The following is an 18,561-nucleotide window of genomic DNA, read 5'->3' on the forward strand; positions in this document are numbered from 1 at the left end:
TGTCTTTCTCTGTCTTTCTGTCTTGTCTTATACTTTTGTAAGTCCTTCTAGTTTCCTCCCTCATCACATCTGCGTGGTTAATTTTCTTAAATTTTTTGAACAATGGCATTTTCCAAAGTAGGATTTTAAAAAGTTCCTGTCCGTGTGTGAATAGATGTTACCAAAATGAGACAAAGGCCCTAGAGAAAACACATTTGAAAAATACTAGATGAAATGACATTAAATGGATGTATCTTCAGTTTTTTTTTAAAAAAGGTCAATATGAATTCTGGTTGTAAAATGAGTTTTGTCCACATATTAATAAGTCTTTAGGATGATCAATGTAGCTCTTTTTTTCAGTTGTAGGTCTTGCCATCTGTTGTTCTCACCTTTGAGATCCATCCTGAAACTCAAATTATTAAATCCAGTTTCATATCCTCGGCCATCCTCAGTAGCTTTGTGCTGTTAAGATGTTGTTTCTGCTGCATTTTCCCATGATGACCAGCTCATTCTTGGCCTATTTTCCTTAAAGTCTTCATATGTTCACTCAACTAGAATTCCAGAAGTAATTGCTCACACTCCTGTGTCAAAGGGTGTACCTTATAACTTACAGATAATTAGTCTACATCTTCTCGGTTAGATTACAAGTTTTGTTGGCAGACAGCCAAGGAGATTAAAAGGAGGGAGAATAGATGTTAAAATTAAGTTGATATGAGCTATATGATGAGCTAGTGAACATCCTACTAAAAGAGCAATGATTTTTCCCCATGTTCTATTTAAAAGATTGAAAGACTCTCTCTCTCTCTCTCTCTCTCTCTCTCTCTCTCTCTCTTTCTCTCTCTCTCTCTCTCTGTGTGTGTGTGTGTGTGTGTGTGTTCTCTGTATTCTTCTGAAGAGTGACTTTGGATAATTTCTTTTGTACTAGTTAACATTGTCAAAATTGTGGTAAAATATTGGAGTTTGGATAAAGATACCTGAAATACCCGAATCCTTCTGATAATTCTTACTCCCTATGAGATGAAATGATCCAAAACCAATAGTAGTCTGTGAGTTAGAGCACCTCTTTAGGTGCCTAATTTTCCAAGACAGTACCCTGATAAAGACAGGAACTGAAGTATTGGCTTGATATATGAGCAGATAATTCTAAATTTGGCCCTGAAGGATACAGTTGCCATTGAGCGAGAGGAGGAAGTTTTGGATGAGAATAGATTTGAGAGTAAAAATAGGAATTTAGTTAAAGAACACTGGAATATTGAAATTTATATTAGACATTGGAGTGATATTAAGTTCTTGGATAAGAATCAAGAGAAGTTATAAAGCTCATGGATAAAAATCTGGTCAGAATTTCTGGAAATATGGTTGAGTCACAGTGCTTGCTGCATTTGCCTTCCACAGGGGAGGAAAAAAGGGATGAAAACAAAGAACAAACAACTATTTCCCATCTAGAGAATTTAAGTGAGAGTAAAGGAGTTTGGAGGAGATGTGGGGGGATAGTGAGGAATGTGAAGACTTGCTATGACTTTCTAAAGAAGGGAACAAAGAACTCTGTTTCTGCTGACCCATATCTCTGGCTGGAATCAGCTTAGAACCACAAGGGCTTCCCACAGTGAGGAAAGCCCTGCTTCAGAAATGAGGAAGTAAAGTCTTTCCCTGATAAGCAAAAACTGAGAGAATTTATCACCAGTAGACTGGCCTTACAAGAAATGCTTAAGGAAATTCTACATTTGGAAGGAAAGAAAATATCTACCGCCATAAAAAACATGTGAAAGTGTAAAAGTCACTAGTACAGCAGATACACAAAAGAGAAAAAGATATTAATCCTACTTTATCAATATAGAAAACCACCAGATCACAAAGACAAATAATAAAAGAAGGGAATAAAAAATAAACAAAACAAATAATTAACAGTATGACAGGTGTCTATAAATAGTAACCTTGAGTGTAAACAGAATAAATTCACAGGTTAAAAGATATAGACTGGCTGAATGGATTAAAAAATTCAAGATTATCAGCAACTGTTATGCCAGCGATATGCCAAAAAGTTGGAAAACCCAGAAGAAATGAATGTGTTTCTCAGCACATATAACTTATCAAAATTGAACCTTGCAGAAGTAGAAAATTTTAGCGTGCCATTGCAAGTAAGGAGAATAAATCAGTTAATAAAATCTTCCAACAAAGAAAAGCCAAGGACTAGATGGTTTCACAGCTGGATTTTCACCAAACTTTAATGAACTGGCACCAACTCTTCTCAAACGATTACATAAGATTTGACAGAAAGAAATTCTTCCAAATTTATTTTAAGAGGCCAGCATTATTCTTATACCAAAACTAGACAAAGATATAACAACAAAAAAAGAAAATTACAGACCAATTATCTCTGATGAACAAACATGTAAAAATCATTGCAAAATATAAGAAAAACAGACCCAACTGCACATCAAAAATATTATACACCATATTCAAGTTAGATTTATTCGAAGGATGCAAGAATGGTCCAACATATGCAAAATGATAAACATGGTGCACTACATCAGTAGACCGAAGAACAAAAACAACATGATCCTCTCAAAGATGAAGAAAAGGCATTTTTAAAAAAATCAGCATCCCTTCATAATAAAAACACTCCAAAAAGTAGGGATAAGAAGAAATGTACCTTAAAACAATAAAATATATATGTGCAAATCCAGAGCCAACATCATAATGAATGAGCGAAAGTTGAAAGCATTTTTTTTCAAGTACTAGAACAAGACAAGGATGTCCACTTTCACCACTCAGTCATTATAGTACTGGAAACCCTGGTCAGAACAATTAGATAAGAGCAATAATTTTTTTTTTAAAAAAAGCATTAAAATTGGAATGCAGAAAGTAAAATTATCCCTGATTGTATGTTACATGTTTCATAGGCAGAAAATTGTAAAGACTCCATCAAGAAAGTATTAGAACTAATGAATGATTTCAGTAAAGTTTCAGAATGCAAACTATATACAGAGATATAGACACACATATGTAACATTTCTATACACAAATAATAAACTTGTTCAAAGAGAAATAAACAACACAATTCCACTCAAAATAGCTACAAAAATACCTAAGAATAAAATTAACCAAGGAATTGAATGTCTCTTCAATGCAAATGTAAAGATACTGTTGAAAGAAATCGAAGGGAACACACACACAAAAATGGCAAGACATCCCTCATTCATAGATTGGAAGAATCAATATTGTTAAAATGTCTCTACTACCCAAGGTACTCTATAGATTCAATGCAATTTTCATGAAGTATCAATGTTATTCTTTACATAAATAGAAAATACAGTCATGAAATTTATATGAGACCACAAAGTTGCCTAATTGTCAAAATAATCCTGAGGAAAAAAGAACAAAGCTGTAGGCACCACAATGACTTTAAAGCATACTAGAAAGCTATAATGAACAAAACAGTATGATACTTGCATAAAAAACCAACAAATTAACCAGTAGAACAGAATAGAGAACCCAGAAGTAAGGAGTTTNAGCTGGACGATCATGACAAGCAGAAGGGAGGAAGATACACTTTAATTTTCACTTATGGTACCAGAGGTCTCAGCCCATAGACAGCCAACTCTATTGCTGTGGGCCCAAGATGAGGCAGCACATCATGGAAGGAAGGTCCCAGCAGAGGAAAGCTGTTAGCTTATGGCAGAGGCATGAAGGAGAGAGAGGGACAATATGGATGATGCAAACTTCCATGTCACATTCACAGTGACCCACCTGGTCTAGCCATGCCCCAACTGCCTATAGTTACCACCCAGTCTATTTAAATTAGGATGGAATGAATAGAGTACAGCTCTCATAATCTAATTATTTGAATTATGGATATTTCTGCATTAACAGGAGTTTTGAAGGTGACACCTCACACCCAAAGTATAACGTTCTTCTCCTGGTCCCGAAAAGCTCAAGTTCATCTCACAGTGCAAAATGCATTTAATCTGTCTCCAAGAGTTCCTTAGTCTTTACAGTTTTATCATTGTCCAAAAGTCCAAGTGCAAAGACTCCTCTGATATTCAGGGCAAACTGTCAGCATGAGCCCTTGTAAAAATCAAAAGCAAGTTACATATACCCAATATACAGTGGCACATTAGTAATCTTTCCCATTCCAAAAGGAACAAGTTGCATAGAAAGAAGAGATGGGGCCAAAGCAAGATCAAAACCCAGTGAGGCAAATAGGTACCCTAATTCCACATATGGCATCTAGGACATGTGGCTGTGAGATTTGTTTTCCAAAAGGCTTGAGCAGCCCAGCCCCTCTGGCCTTGTTTGCAATACATACAGGCTCTCTTGTAGCCTGGCTCTCTCTGCAGGCAGCAGCTTTTCTTGGCAGACAGTTCACATTACTGGCATCTCTTAATTCCTTGTGACTCCATTCCAGCTTCAGACTCACCTTTATAGCTTCACACATCACCTGCTCAGGGGCAGCTTATAGGGACTCCAACCCTGCCTCACTTTGCCTGGCCTCCCAGGCCTTCCTTTCAAGAAGAGTGGGACCTCCATGACTCCTGAATTTTAGCATCCTTTATTCTTGCAGAACCAGCACCACATAGATGATGCCAAAGTCTGCTGCTAGAGTACCTGAGGCCCCTGGAGTCATGGCTGTAGGGGCCTCTGAGTGCCCACATAGCTCAGCAGGTGAAACAACTTCCTATGATGCCTGTCTGAGCTGGTTGCCCCCATGATTTCTTCTTTCATATGCACAAAAATGAATCTAGACCAGTCTCTCTTGTCAAATAGGCATATACCCAAAGGAAATAAATTCCATATGTCAAAGTATCTGCACTCCCACATTTATTGGAGCACTATTCTAGACTCTTGAGCCTGCAATGGGTGTGGTCTTTCAAATTTCTGAGATGCCCTATCCTCAAAGTATCTCTTGTGTCAATTAAAATTTTTAAAAATTGATTAGTTCATCACTTTTAAATGCAGCCTCACAGAGTCTTAGAACATGGGCAAAATGTAGACAACTTCTTTTTTTTTTAACATTTATTTTTTTAGTTGTGGTTGGATACAATACCTTTATTTATTTATTTTTATGTGGTGCTGAGGATCAAACCCAGGGCCTTGAACATGCTAGGCAAGCACTCTGCTACTGAGCCACAATCCCAGGCCCTAGACAACTTCTTTGTTAGAATGTAACACAGTGCCAAATTCCAAGAATCATTTTTTTTTCCTCTGAAACCTCATGAACACAGTCTCTATTCCTATCAGCATTCCGGTCTTCTGAGCTCCCATGAGAATCACCCTTTAAGTTCTGCTTACAACATTCTATAGCTTTTCCTGCTTGCATCTCTAAACTTTTCAAAACTCCTGCTTAAATAATTTTGTTCCAAACTCTTCTGAACTACATAATCAGGTTAGTCACAGCAATGATTCCATGTCTGATACCAATTTCTATTTTAGTTAGTTTTTCATTGCTGTGACACAAATAACCAATAAGAGCAACTTAGATTAGGAAAAGTTTATTTGGGGTCATGGTATCAGAGGTTTCAATTCATAGATGGCTGACACCATTGCTCTGGGCCCAAGGTGAAGAAGCACTTCATGGGGGAAAGGGCCAAGTAGAGGAAAGCTGCTCAGCTCATGACAGACTTGGAAGTAGAGGGGTTGGGAATGAGTTTCAGGGAAGAGAAATCCTTGCAGGGTTTTTCATATGCATAAAAATGAATCTAGACCAGTCTCTCTTGTCAAATAGGCATATACCCAAAGAAAATAAAATCCATTGGTCGAAGTATCTGCACTCCCACATTTATTGGAGCACTATTCACAATAATTAAGACAAATAATTAACCTAGATGTCCATTAATGGATGGATGGATAGAGAAAACATTATATATATATAATGCAATATTATTATGCAATATATATATATATAATGCAATATTATTCAAAAATTAAAAAAATTAAAGCTTGTCCCTTGAATTAACATGGATGGACCAAAGTACTGTTGAGTGAAATAAGCCAGGCACATGGAGACCAATAATACAAGTCTTCATTCATTTGTGGAAGCTAAACAAATCTGATCTCACAGAAGTAGAAAGTAGAATAATGGTCAATAGAAACTGGGAAGAGTAGAAGAGAGAGAATAGAATGAGACTGAATAATAGGCACCAAAATACAGTTGGACAAGGAATAAGTTTGGTGTTCTATAGCACAGTGGAGTGATTGGAGTTTACAACAATGGTGAAGGTGTTCCTGCACCTGGTGTCTGACAGGGTCACAGCATGGGGTCACACCATCTGGAAACTGGAACCATTAGGAACGTTAAATGTTTTGTTTATGATACTCATGATACGGATAACAGGGCATAGGTCAATCGATAATAAAAGTACGTATTGCCTGAGATTGCAGGAAAATTCCCAGAATGAGACTAAGGATAGAATTGAGACATGCCATGAGGTGCGTTTCAATATCTCTCAGGATGCAAACAATAGAGTTATTCTTCAAGCCTGAACAACAAGAAATATTTATCCCATGGTTAACAATTTACAGTAGCCCCCACCCCCAACCCCATCCTAAAGCCACAACCTGTACAACAGCCTAACTACAGAAAAACAATTGCTGTGCCAATAGTACAAGGACCACCGTGTGTAGCTTATGGCATCCCCCTCGAGGACAAGAGGCTAATAAAAATACATTCCCCCAACCAGTAGACCCTCCTTTGCCTTACACAGAAATTTGTGATGAAAATGGAAAACACATAGTTAATATAAATGACAAATGGCTTGAGGTGTAAAGCCTGCCCTTTACTTAAAGATTACAAAGACATAAGAATTGGTGTGCTTTGACCAAGGATCAAGGAAGTTCTTTAAGAAAGCAGTTGAATAGGTCATATGAAAAAAGAAAATTACCTTGGAAATTAAAAATAGAATAATGTAAAATTAACATAGATATATTTTAGAGGCACTTCAGAGTAGTAGGTTTTTAAATAATAGACTTTCACTACTTTAAGTGTGTTTTACTGGGATTTTAGTTTAGGAGTAAGAAAGCTTACCAATAATCATAAGTATGCTTTAAAGTTAAAGGTTAATGAAATAATTATAGGTGTGCTTTAAAATTAGAAGTGAATAATAGGTCAGGAGTCACGTAGTCTAGTTGCATCGCCTAGCACCTAGTGATTGAGGTGAAAACGTAAAAGCTTAATCATGATTGACTAAGGTTACAGAAAAATATTTTGAACAATGTACTCAATATCTTAGGTAATCAATGTATGTCAGAAAAGATTGTAACTCTTGAAAATTATGCAAATGAAAAAAGTTTTGGGCTTTGAAGCTATCCATTAACTACCTGAAAAAACACCTGTAAAAAAGGTATAAAAATAAAGGTCCCTCAGGGGGGAGAGAGATTTCTTCGTAACTTGCAACCTGTCATCCTGACTCTTCTTTCGCTGATGCCACTCCTCCTTCAGGACCCCTGGTACCCCACTTCCCCCTTCCGGGGCTGGACCTCAGAATGACAAATTATTACATATTTTTAAATAATGAAAAGAGAGGAGTTCACAGTTTCTTAATACAAAGAAATGATAAAAGTGTGAAGAGATGGAAATGAACATATGTTGATTTGATAATTATGCATTAACACTTTATATATGTATATTGAAATATCACACTACACCCCATAAATATATAATTATAGTGTTAATTAAAAATTGTTTTAAAAATCTAGTTTAGGAAAGACATAAGATAAAGATAAAAATTCAAGGGTCATCAATAAACAGTTTATACTTAAAATCATGAAACTGGATGAGATCATCAAAAGAAGATAGAAAAGAGGTCCCATGACTTCTTGTATTGTTTAATCACTGTTATGCAGAGGTGTCTCTGGGTCGGTCATGTTGAGGGTATGATATTAGAGTGTTTTTTAGTCTCTTATTGTGTCACAAGTATGGATGGTAAAGATCTTTCTTTCAGCAGTGAAAAAAGTTGAAGATATGGGTCAATTCATAAAAAGAAACAAAATAAAAACAAGGGAAGTACTTTAAAGATTAAAATAAAATTCAAATTCACTCATTTGCACTGCACATTATTTACTCACTGTTCCTTCATTTCATGCCAACTAAATGACCTAAACTGACTATAATAGTTTCCTTCCCTGGTCAATAAAGGTTGAACAGTGACCAGGCACAAGATAATCAGGTCAATGAAGAGAAAGGAAAGGATTGCCAACGTTATCTGAAAATGAAGCTTTTAGAGTCTTAGAGAACTATGGGAAAGGAAGCTAAGTTTATTTCTCACTGGTATAAGCCAGAAAGTTCATACCACTGAAGGCCCACATCTTATAAAATGAGTGTGGCCAACTTTGGGTTGAAGATGACACTGTAGATGGCCCAAGAGAGATGTGGGTCCTTCTTGACATCACTGAGCTATGAAATTATCTAACACAGAGATCTGTCCTACTATCATGTGAGCTGAATAAATAGCTTTATTTCTTATGCCAGTTTTAGTTGTTTTTTCCTGCTGCCTGCTACCTGCACCCAAAATTACCTAAGGAATGCATTATGTGTATAGTACAAAATGAATCAGTTCCATACTTGTTAAGACCATACGTGAATGTTACAGCTAAGTTTGGATTAATTATATTATTCATAAAGGGCTGTGATAAGAGTCCTAATCACTAGATTGTTGGCTTTTGTTTGACTTCAGAGCACAGTTTATAAATCATCAAATTAGGCTGCTTACAAGGGAGAAACTCCGTACGATTTTTCTGTTTTAACACCAGTCTATAATAACAAGACTGGTGTCATTAGAGGTGTAGGACAATACTTCCAAATAAAATAGATAGGAAAAGCTGCAAGTAGGACAAAAATGTCAAGGAAAATGATCTGTTAGAATCAACTCAGTGCCCTGGACTTTGATTGGTCAGCACCTATGCCATTCATTTGGCTGTGTTAACCCTGGCCTTGTTCGTGTTAATAATCAGCATCATAATCATTAAACTAAATGTGCTATGCCAGTTAACTGTAATGTGTACCGTATTTCATTGTGATCACATCCTCTATTCCAGGTATAATACTATAATAAGTGAGGAAAGCGTGGGTCAAAGAACAAATTAACTTTCCAGTGTTACCCCCTTGCCCATCAGTAAGCAAGCTTATATTTAGTAGTAAATTCTAGATAATTTAGTCTTAAACAGCACTTGGCACATAGGGACACTCATTAATTAGTGAGTGAATGACTCAGTCCTCTTTGTTTGTTGCATTAGGGTTCACAGTGCATAGCCTCAAATTTAAATATCAGGCCAGTTTACTACATTATCATCATTCTGTGATAAAAGTTGTTTGAACTATTGAATAAAAAAAAGAGGTCTTGACTATTTCTCTAAGTAATCTCCCTGTATACCCTGATACTGACTTTGTGCAAAACAACCCTACATATTGTCACCATACAACACATTGTCCTTAGGCCTATTCAGACTGTTAGAGATGCTATAAATAGAATATTATTTCATTCCAATTTTGCTTTAACTTTTCATAATGAATCTAGAAATAATAAACAACATAATAAATTTTTGCTTTAAAACTCATGAGTTCCATGAAGCTCTTAGTAATTCACAGAATCACATGAAGTATGTGTGATTATTTCCTATTTAGAAATTGTTTTGTTTCCTTAACAAGCAGCAGAGAAGTGTAAAATTATGTGCCAGAAATACAAAAATAAGCAACATATTCTTCCTTACCCTCAGACACAGGCAACACAAGAGATGATATTCATATATATGACCTAATTATCTGTAAACTTAAAATTAGATATAATGTGATCAGATAGTGTTACCCTCATTTCCTCTAATGCATATATAACCAACTATCAACGTCTCTTTACGTTCTCAGTTTGTTTCAGATTTCATTTGGAGAGTCCCAGCTTATGATGCTCAACAGTTTATCACTTGTCAAATGACAAGTCAGCCAATTAGGAAAGAAAACACAGGCAGTGTGTTAATTCCAATCAGTGAGCTGCCTTTCTGTCATATTTCACAGTATAATGGGAAAGCACCATCTTCTTTTACTTCATGCAATAAAACGGGCTCTAGGAAAGTTTACAGAAAATAAAAATGCCTTCAGTGCTTAATAATATTTTTATTGGGTCTTAATTATTATCCTTCAGATTTTTCTAGGGATGGAGAAGGTATACAAAGCTGGTTATTATTGTAATAATAATGATAATATTAACTATTATTGATCAGTTATTTTTACAAGTGAATGTTTTATTAAGCAGCAACATTTCTAGTCCTTTATCAGATGTATTGGGTTATTAACTTTTTTTTATTATGAGTAAAATTTACTTTCTGTCACTCTATAGTACCGAAATACCTCCCATCAGGTTCTGGAACCAAAAATCTCCCCCTGTATCAATGTGAAGTTGTTTCTCTTTAGACCTCAACCTTTCTTCTTCAGAGCCCTATTCTGTATCATTGTACATGTTCCAGGTGGCAATGATGCCGTGGGCTTTGGTTAATAAGTCCATCAGCAGACAGTACCACTGTGGGTGGAAGGGAAAGCAACTCTCAGTTTGGGATCAAATCAAAATGCCCATTGCACATGAAAGCAATGGAAAAAATTGAAAGTATAACTTTGAAAGATACCATTATTCCTTTAGAGACTCAACACTGAAGAAAACTCATTAAAATATTTTCTCTTCATCTTTCTGTGATTGGGAAATACTTAATGGTAAAAACAACTGTAAGAGTGGGAGGAGTTAAGTTTCACTTAGAGTCCTGTAAATAGGAAAAGAAGAAAAGTTAAAGTTTAAAAAAAAGCAAAAAAAAAGCAGCATTCTTTTGGATTTTCAATCTAATGGGTAAACCTGAATGTCCTGACCACTTGAAAGTGACTATCTGAAGTCTGACACATCTAGAAGTCTGACACTTTGTTAGAGAGAACCTCAATTATTCAAATCTTCCATGACGGTGGAAATGATGGGGAGGAAGGATTCTTGTCTTCAGGGTGATTTAAATATGGTGCTAACTCCAGGACACAGGGTTGCTTGGCCTGCACCAGGCTTTCTCATCCTTGGCACCACTGACATTTGGGCTAGATAATTCTTTTTTTTTAAAGTTGTAGTTGGACACAATACATTTATTTTATTTATTTATTTTTATGTGATGCTGAGGATCAAACCCAGTACCTTATATATGTGAGTTAAGTGCTCCACCACTGTGCTACAAACTCAGCCCTAGGCTAGATGATTCTTTATTTGTGGGTCTGATGCTTAACAGCATCCCTGGCCTTGTGTATTGGATGCCAGAAGTATGCCCCTCTCCACAGTCATGACAGTCAAAAGTGTCTCCACTCATTGCCAAATGTCCTCCATAGGGCACAGTCATCTCCAGTGGGAAACCACTGGCAAAGGCATTTCTCTTCCTAGCTCCTATGTCTGGTGCCTCAGCTGACCTTACTTCAGGAGACCACCCTACCCAGTGTCAGCACAGTGGGAAGGTCTTTTGCACTCCTTATGATTGCTTTGAATCCAAACTCTTTTGCTTACTAACTGTGTAGTCTTAATTGAATTACAAAATAATAATAACAGTAGTAATTATTATTTATTGAATACTTATTCCTTCACTTAATTAACCAAAATGCACCAAAGGAGCATTTCTGGGTATACAGTGCTGAGCAAAAATTAATATTGACTACTTCAATTTCCTGGAACTTATAGCCTAGCAATGAGATGGATATTAGTCAAAACAATTGCCCACCTAAATGCATAATTACCCAGTCAGACAAATACTATAAAGTACATAGCATTAGCATAGGTCCTGTGGTTGGAGAGGAAAATCCAAATAAATAGGCATTCTAAAACATTAGCATGATTGATACAGAAAGCAAGATTACTGTGTAGTAAACACTCAGCTAAGCACTTTACATTTCAATAGCAAGGAGTGTGTATGTGTGGCATGACATAGAGACTGTCAATGTTGCTGTTTAGCATGTGAAGTTTTGTGATGCTGTCACTCAGCCGAGGTCGCAAGAGTATAAACGTTGGGATTCAAGACTAGTTCTGGTGCACTTTAGAGCTTTTGTTCTTTATTTACTCAAGTAATTACTTCTTCATTTCTCCACCCTTTAGTTTTATTTGTTTGGTTTATTGATTGATTTTTTAAAGTGAAATATTTCAGGTATACACAAACATGTGGAACATAATAGAATAAACACCCACCTATCCATCACCCAGCTTGAGAATGAAATGTTACCAACATACTTGGAGCCCTTGGCATACTTTCTGATTCCAGAGACCTCTACCAAACCAAATTCTCCAGAAGCTAACTATCATCTTGAATCTAGCAGGTACCTTCCCATGCATACCTTTACACTTTTACCATATACATTTATAGGCCTAAAAATATAGAGTATTGCACAACCTCTTAAAATTACATCAGACCATACATGTCCTGTGGTTTGCTTTATATGCTTTCTTTGGTAGTTTATTCATGCTGATACAGTATTCAATGTATAAAAATTTCAACTTATTTATTTATTCATTTCCTTTATTGCTGAACAGAATTATTTTCAATTTTTTTTTTTTACTATTGAAAACAATGCTATGATAATCTTCTCTACATTCTCTTGTGCACAAATGTCCATTATTCTGAAGACTATACCTAGAAATTGCTAGGCTGAAGAATATACACATCTTCGATTTTACCAGACAATGCCAAATTGATCTTCAAAATGATAGCAATTTAGAAATCTTACTCAAGTGTATGAGAGATCTTCTTGTTCCATGCACCTCTAAACTTAATATGTGACAATCACAAGTTGTGTGTCTCCTAGTCTGTATCCTGTCCTTTCACTTTATTATGTGTTTGCTGTTAAGCAAAACTTAATTTGAACATAATGAAATCTATCAGTCTTTTTATTCACGGAACGTGGGTTTTGTGTCCTGTTTGATGAAACCACAGAAACTAATGGTTTTTAGAAGTTCTTTACATATTTTGACTATTAATGCTTTGTTAGCTGTACATACTGGCTTTATTTTAATTTCACATCATTTGTTATTTGGTTCTTTGTCCTTTTATGGATTTATAAGTTTTATGTGTCACAAATATCTAGATAATAGCTCATCTTTTTACTTTGATTATGTTGTCTTTGTCAAGCAAATGTTACTAATTTAATTTTTTTAAGTTGTTGATAGACCTTTATTTTATTTATTTATATGTGGGCCTGAGAAGCAAACCCAGTGCCTCACACATGCCAGGCAAGTGTGCTACTGTTGCGCCCCAGCCCCAGCCCCAGCCCCAAATGTCACTAATTTTGATGCAAATTTATCATCTTTCCTTTTTTGAGTGCATTTTGCATCTCATTTAACAAAACTTTTCTTACTCTAAAGCCAAAAAGATGTTTTCTTCTAAAATTTTTGAAGTTCTACTTTTAAAAAATGTGTTCTTTTTAGATATACATGACAGAGAGTGTATTTTGACATATTGTACATACATGAGTATGAAATTCTATTTAAGATCCCATTCTTGTGGTTGCAGAGGATGTGGAGTTACACGGGTTGTGTATTCACATATGAACATAGGAAAGTTATGTTTGATTCATTCTACTCTCTTTCCTATTTCCATCCACCTTTCACTTCCATTCATTCCCTTTAGTTTAATCCACTGTGAAGTTCTACTTTTAATTTTAAGTCTTCATTATAGAGATGATGATTATGTATTGTATTTATGATGATATTTATGGTGTGAGGTGGGGGTCCAGCTTTATATCTTTCCAGATTGATAACTTATTATCCTTTTGCTCCCCTTCAAGCCCCACTGACTAATATTGTTACCTATGTCATACAATCAATAACTAAACATGTGTGGATTTGAATCTGGGTTATCTTTTTTCTTTTATTTGTTTTACTTCTTGTCAAAATTTCTTATTCCAATTTTGTAGTAAGTCTTGCTATCTGGTTGGATATGTATTGAGTGTATCCAGTACTGTTCTTGGTATTCTTATCTTCATTTCTCTAATACAGATTTTAAGGTAGACTTTCAAGTTCTACCAAAACTTGTTGGCATTCTTATTGGAATTATATTGAATTTAGAGATTAACCTTATAGAAGCACTATTATCTTGATAACCCAAACAAAACATATACATGTCTCTATTTAAGTCTTTGTTATTTTCCAATAAAGTTTCATTCTCTCCAGAAATCACAACATATTTTATTAGGCTTATTTCTAGATTTGTATATTTTAAAACTACATTTTCTAACTGTTGCTAGCATATAAAAAATGCATTTGAGTTTTTTATAGTGCTATTATTTTAGCAATCTTGTTGAACTTTTGCTTAGATCTCATAACTTGCCTATAGATTTTCTTGGGTTTTTCTATATAGATGATTATGATGTCTACTGATTTTTTAAAATCCTTATCCTAGTCCCTGTTGTACCACTGTAACAAAATACTACAGGCTGGATACTTTATAAAGAGGAGAAATTCATTGCTTCTAGTTTTGGAGAATGGAAAGTCCTAGAACAAGTCAGTGGCATCTGGTGGGAACCTTCTTACTGCATACTCACATGATGGAAGGGGGAAGGGCAGGAGAGGAGTAACACTGTGTTGTCACATGGCAGAAGAGGGAAAGAGAAAGAATCCAGTCCTACAAGCTCTTTTTATATGAGGGCAAAGCCCTCATGATCTAAACACTTCCCTTTAGGCCCTACTTCCCAACACTATTGTACTGGGTACTAAGTTTCCAATACTTGAATATTAGGGGGCACATTAAAACCATAACATTCCTTATGTATCTCATATATTCTTTTCCTAGAGTAGCTAAAACTACCAGGAGTAACTTGGACTCAAAAGTACAATGAGATACCATCTCTTCCTCATTAGAATGACTATTATAAAGAACATACAAACAAACACAAATGCTGGTAAATGCTGGTAAGAAAATGGTAGAGAAAAAGGAACTCTTACAAAGTGTTGTTAGGAATGTAAATTAGTATAGCCATTTTAGAGAAGAGTACAGAGATTTCTTTAAAAACTAAGAATAAGTGTACCATATGATCCATCTAGCCCACTTCTGTGTATATATCCAAAGGAAATGAATCAGCCTTCCAAAGAAAGACTGTACACTCATGTTTACTGAAACACTATTCACAATAGCTAAGGCATGGAATCAGCCTAGGTTCCCATCAACAGATGAACGGATAAAGAAAATGTGGCATATATACACAATGGATTATTATTTAGCCATAAAGAAGAATGAAATTCTGTTATTTGCTGGAAAAATGAATGGAACTGGAGAATATCATGTTAAGTGAAATAAGCCAGATACAGAAATGCAAGTGCTGCATGTTCTCTCTCATACGTGTGCTAAGAGCCAAGTATATGATGCATGGCATTTTTGATCGAAAGGTGACGCCAGCTAGCCATTGAGATGATATGATTATGTTAAGATTTGCATTCATATGGATATTGGACTCCTGCTGTTCACCTAGGCCGGCTACGGGACTCCTGGAGAGTTCCCATTGGTTGGGGAAGTACAGTAGGAGGGAGTTCCGGGGGAGGAGCGCTCGGTGGTCCGGGAGGAGGCCTCGTGGGTGGAAAAAATCTTCCCGGGCAGTACCGGACATTGGCGGCAGTTTCAAAAAATAAACTTTGTTCCTGCTTGAGTGGCTCCTGATTTTGTGCCCAGCCAGACTGCGGCATACGTGGAACCTTAAAAAGTCAACCTGAAAGTAAAATAGTGATGACTAGAGATTGGGAGGGGGATGGGAGAGTGGGTGGGAAAAGTGTGGTTGGATTGGATCAGTGTATGCTGCATGTATGTGTTGAAAGACACACTGAATATTTAAAAAAAAAATTTAAATTGTCAAAGGACATTTTAAATTTGTTCTTGACATTAAAACCATGTTTCTACATTTCCACCATTAGATATAGTTACTGTAGATTTTTACAATATGTAGTCTTTACCAATTTAATAAAGTTTCTTTTTATGAAAAAAATTGCTAAAACATTTTATAATCCTTGTAAATTATATTTGTCTAGTACTTTTTCCCCTTGGGTGGATTTAGGCTTTTGTTATTGTTCAATCTATTATTGTATTGACTTATATTAAGGATTGTGGTGAGTTACAATAATAGATTTGAGCATCAGTTTTCTCAGATGTAAATTGCAGAAAATCATCTCTGTAGGATTCTGAGAGGATTAAATTAGGGAGCCTCTATGAAGGTGGACACTAATAAGATCCACGCCCACTCTCTCCCTCCGCCCCTCCAGACACACTCACCAGGCTAGCTGTGTGCTCTGGGACTGCATTAGTGGTCAGTGGGCTCCCTTGCTTCTGTCTCTAGTTAGGGTTAGCCAATGGGAAGCAGCAGCAAGCTATTGAAAGATTGGAGAAGAGAGAAGTTAGGGTATTTATTCCCCGAGGCATTTCTGCCAGGTCACAGTAGATGGCCTGTATCCTTCTACTCAAGACCTTAGTTCTATTACACCATCCTCCACATACAGCCGCCTGATCCAGATTCTGCTAAGCATAGCTTTCTGCTTGCCACTTTGAGCAGGTGACAGTTGGGTGTCCCACCCACGATTATCACCTGCAAATACTGCTGTATTTCATATTTGTTCCTTAGTCTCTGTCTTCACCTGTAAACCATCCCTGTACTATTCCCTCAAAGCATTCAGTTTGTGCCTGTGTTTCATGCTAGAAACCCAGTACAAAGAGAAATAGTCCATTCCACACAACTATAACCTGACTTTGGATAAGGATGGTTTTAAAATCAAGTATTTCTGCTTAGTGGGGCATTGATTAGTTGTCCTGAGTTACTTAACAATCAGATTAATAATTACCTGTGATAGTGTCAAAACTGGGTTTTTTTCTGTTGTTATTGATTTGGACCACTTGCAGTTTTCAAATCAGAGTTAAATAAGCAATGTATTTGTTAAAAAGAGGCTAGCACAATGCTGTAAGCATTAAAAAAATGTTCTATAACGTTTGTTTTGCTTTATAGCAAGAATGAAAGGGTTAGAAAGGATTTCAGGAGTAGGAATTTTAGCTATTGCAATAATTTTCAAGCTCACTGTGCTCCACAAACACGATATTACCTCCAATCTGTGATATTATAATGGAAATTACAAAGCAGCAGTCAGTCCTGGAAAGCAAAGATATGGGAAATTATTTAACATATCAAAAGGAACTTGCAATCACTCTAATTTTCCTCTTGGTTATGCCAACAATTTTTCTAATTTTGGAATGTCTTCCAAAAGCATGGTAGGTCAGAGATTGACATAATGAACCCAGTACAGGTTAAGTAGGAAAGGTGGAATTGTTAAATAATCAACTTGGTGTAAAAACAAAGGGCAGCATTCATTCATTTGATAATGTTCCTGCTTCTGGCAAATTTATAATTATCCTAAGATGAAGAGAAATTTCAGATGAGTTTTAAAGCCTGACCAAGGGCCACATTTCCCCAGCTTTTCCAGAAATCACATAGCTCTGGAAAAATGATAATTGAAAATAATCAGTAAGAAGCCAATCTCTTTCTCCATGTTTAAAATTTTGTATTTAATCTATGTGAGGTACAATATAGAGTCCTGTTTAGAGAAATACTCAATAGGTTATGAAGGGCTTTGCTTATTTGCAGAAATCATCATGTTACAATTTCAAAAACAGGCAAATAAATTAAAAAACAAAAAATGCAGGGATTTTTGGACTGGCTAATATAACATCTCTCCTTCTACTACGCCTTCCTGTCTCCAAAATGAATGTTTCCCAGGCTCTCTTAGAGGCAAATGCCAGTCACAACTCGCATTCTACCTGGTGGAGGCTTTTGCGCGAGATTTCGGTTCATAGCTGTCAGGAACAGAGGAAGGCAGGATGTGGGGCATCCATTTCTCTAGTAGAGATGATGGTGCAGGTGCTGTGTTTGTTCTGGCAGTTGTGATAGTGGCTTTCTGGTCCCACAGCTTCCTATTATGGAAGAGGCAACATCCCCTGGAAGCTCAGTCTGTTTCTGCGGTCCCAAGAATTTGGTGAGCTGCCCTTAATCCTCCAACAGTCTCTGCCATACACTAGTGGAGACAACACTGTAACATGTCACTAAAAACCCTGCCTTCTACAGTGTATTATAACATATCACTGCATTCTCAGCAGGGCTGAGTGAACAATAACACGAACAATAACAGGAAAAGATTATGCCCTTTGAAATACACAGTTAGGGATGACTGGTGCATTTCCTGCAGGAGACATTGTAAATGCTCCCTGGGCACATTTATCTACAAACTGCGCCATGAGTTGGCAAGCATACCTGTGAGGAGTGAGGTGGGCAGGGGAGAGCAACAAAAGATTGACAGATAAAACAAATGTCAAACGTGGTTTCAACTGCAACATGTACAGCTTGGCCGTCTTGGAAGCCTGACACCTTTTGAAATCAATTAGGGAAGAAAGAAGAGAATGGACAAAAGAAAGCAGAAAGAATAAATAGGAAATATTTTTAAAAGGAAAGTGGAAGATTATTTAACATTTTATAAACATTTGATCTATACAATGTACAAATAGTGGCTCATTTAATTCCAAATAGTCAGGAGCATTGACCTCATTATAGAGATGAGAAAAGTCCCATGT

General features: G+C 36.3%; 1 long non-coding RNA gene across 1 annotated transcript; it reads right to left on the reverse strand.

Annotated features, from left to right (window-relative positions):
* Window positions 1–15,530: 15,530 nt before the first annotated feature.
* LOC125611988 lies at window positions 15,531–16,683 on the reverse strand. The gene is made up of 3 exons (XR_007342290.1): window positions 16,535–16,683; window positions 16,225–16,319; window positions 15,531–15,667 (listed from the first exon to the last, which is right to left on the reverse strand). It is a non-coding gene; the product is annotated as an uncharacterized LOC125611988 (long non-coding RNA).
* Between the last annotated feature and the right edge of the window lie 1,878 nt (window positions 16,684–18,561).

This window comes from Marmota marmota, unplaced genomic scaffold, assembly GCF_001458135.2.
Source record: "Marmota marmota marmota unplaced genomic scaffold, marMar, whole genome shotgun sequence".
Classification (NCBI taxonomy): domain Eukaryota; kingdom Metazoa; phylum Chordata; class Mammalia; order Rodentia; family Sciuridae; genus Marmota; species Marmota marmota.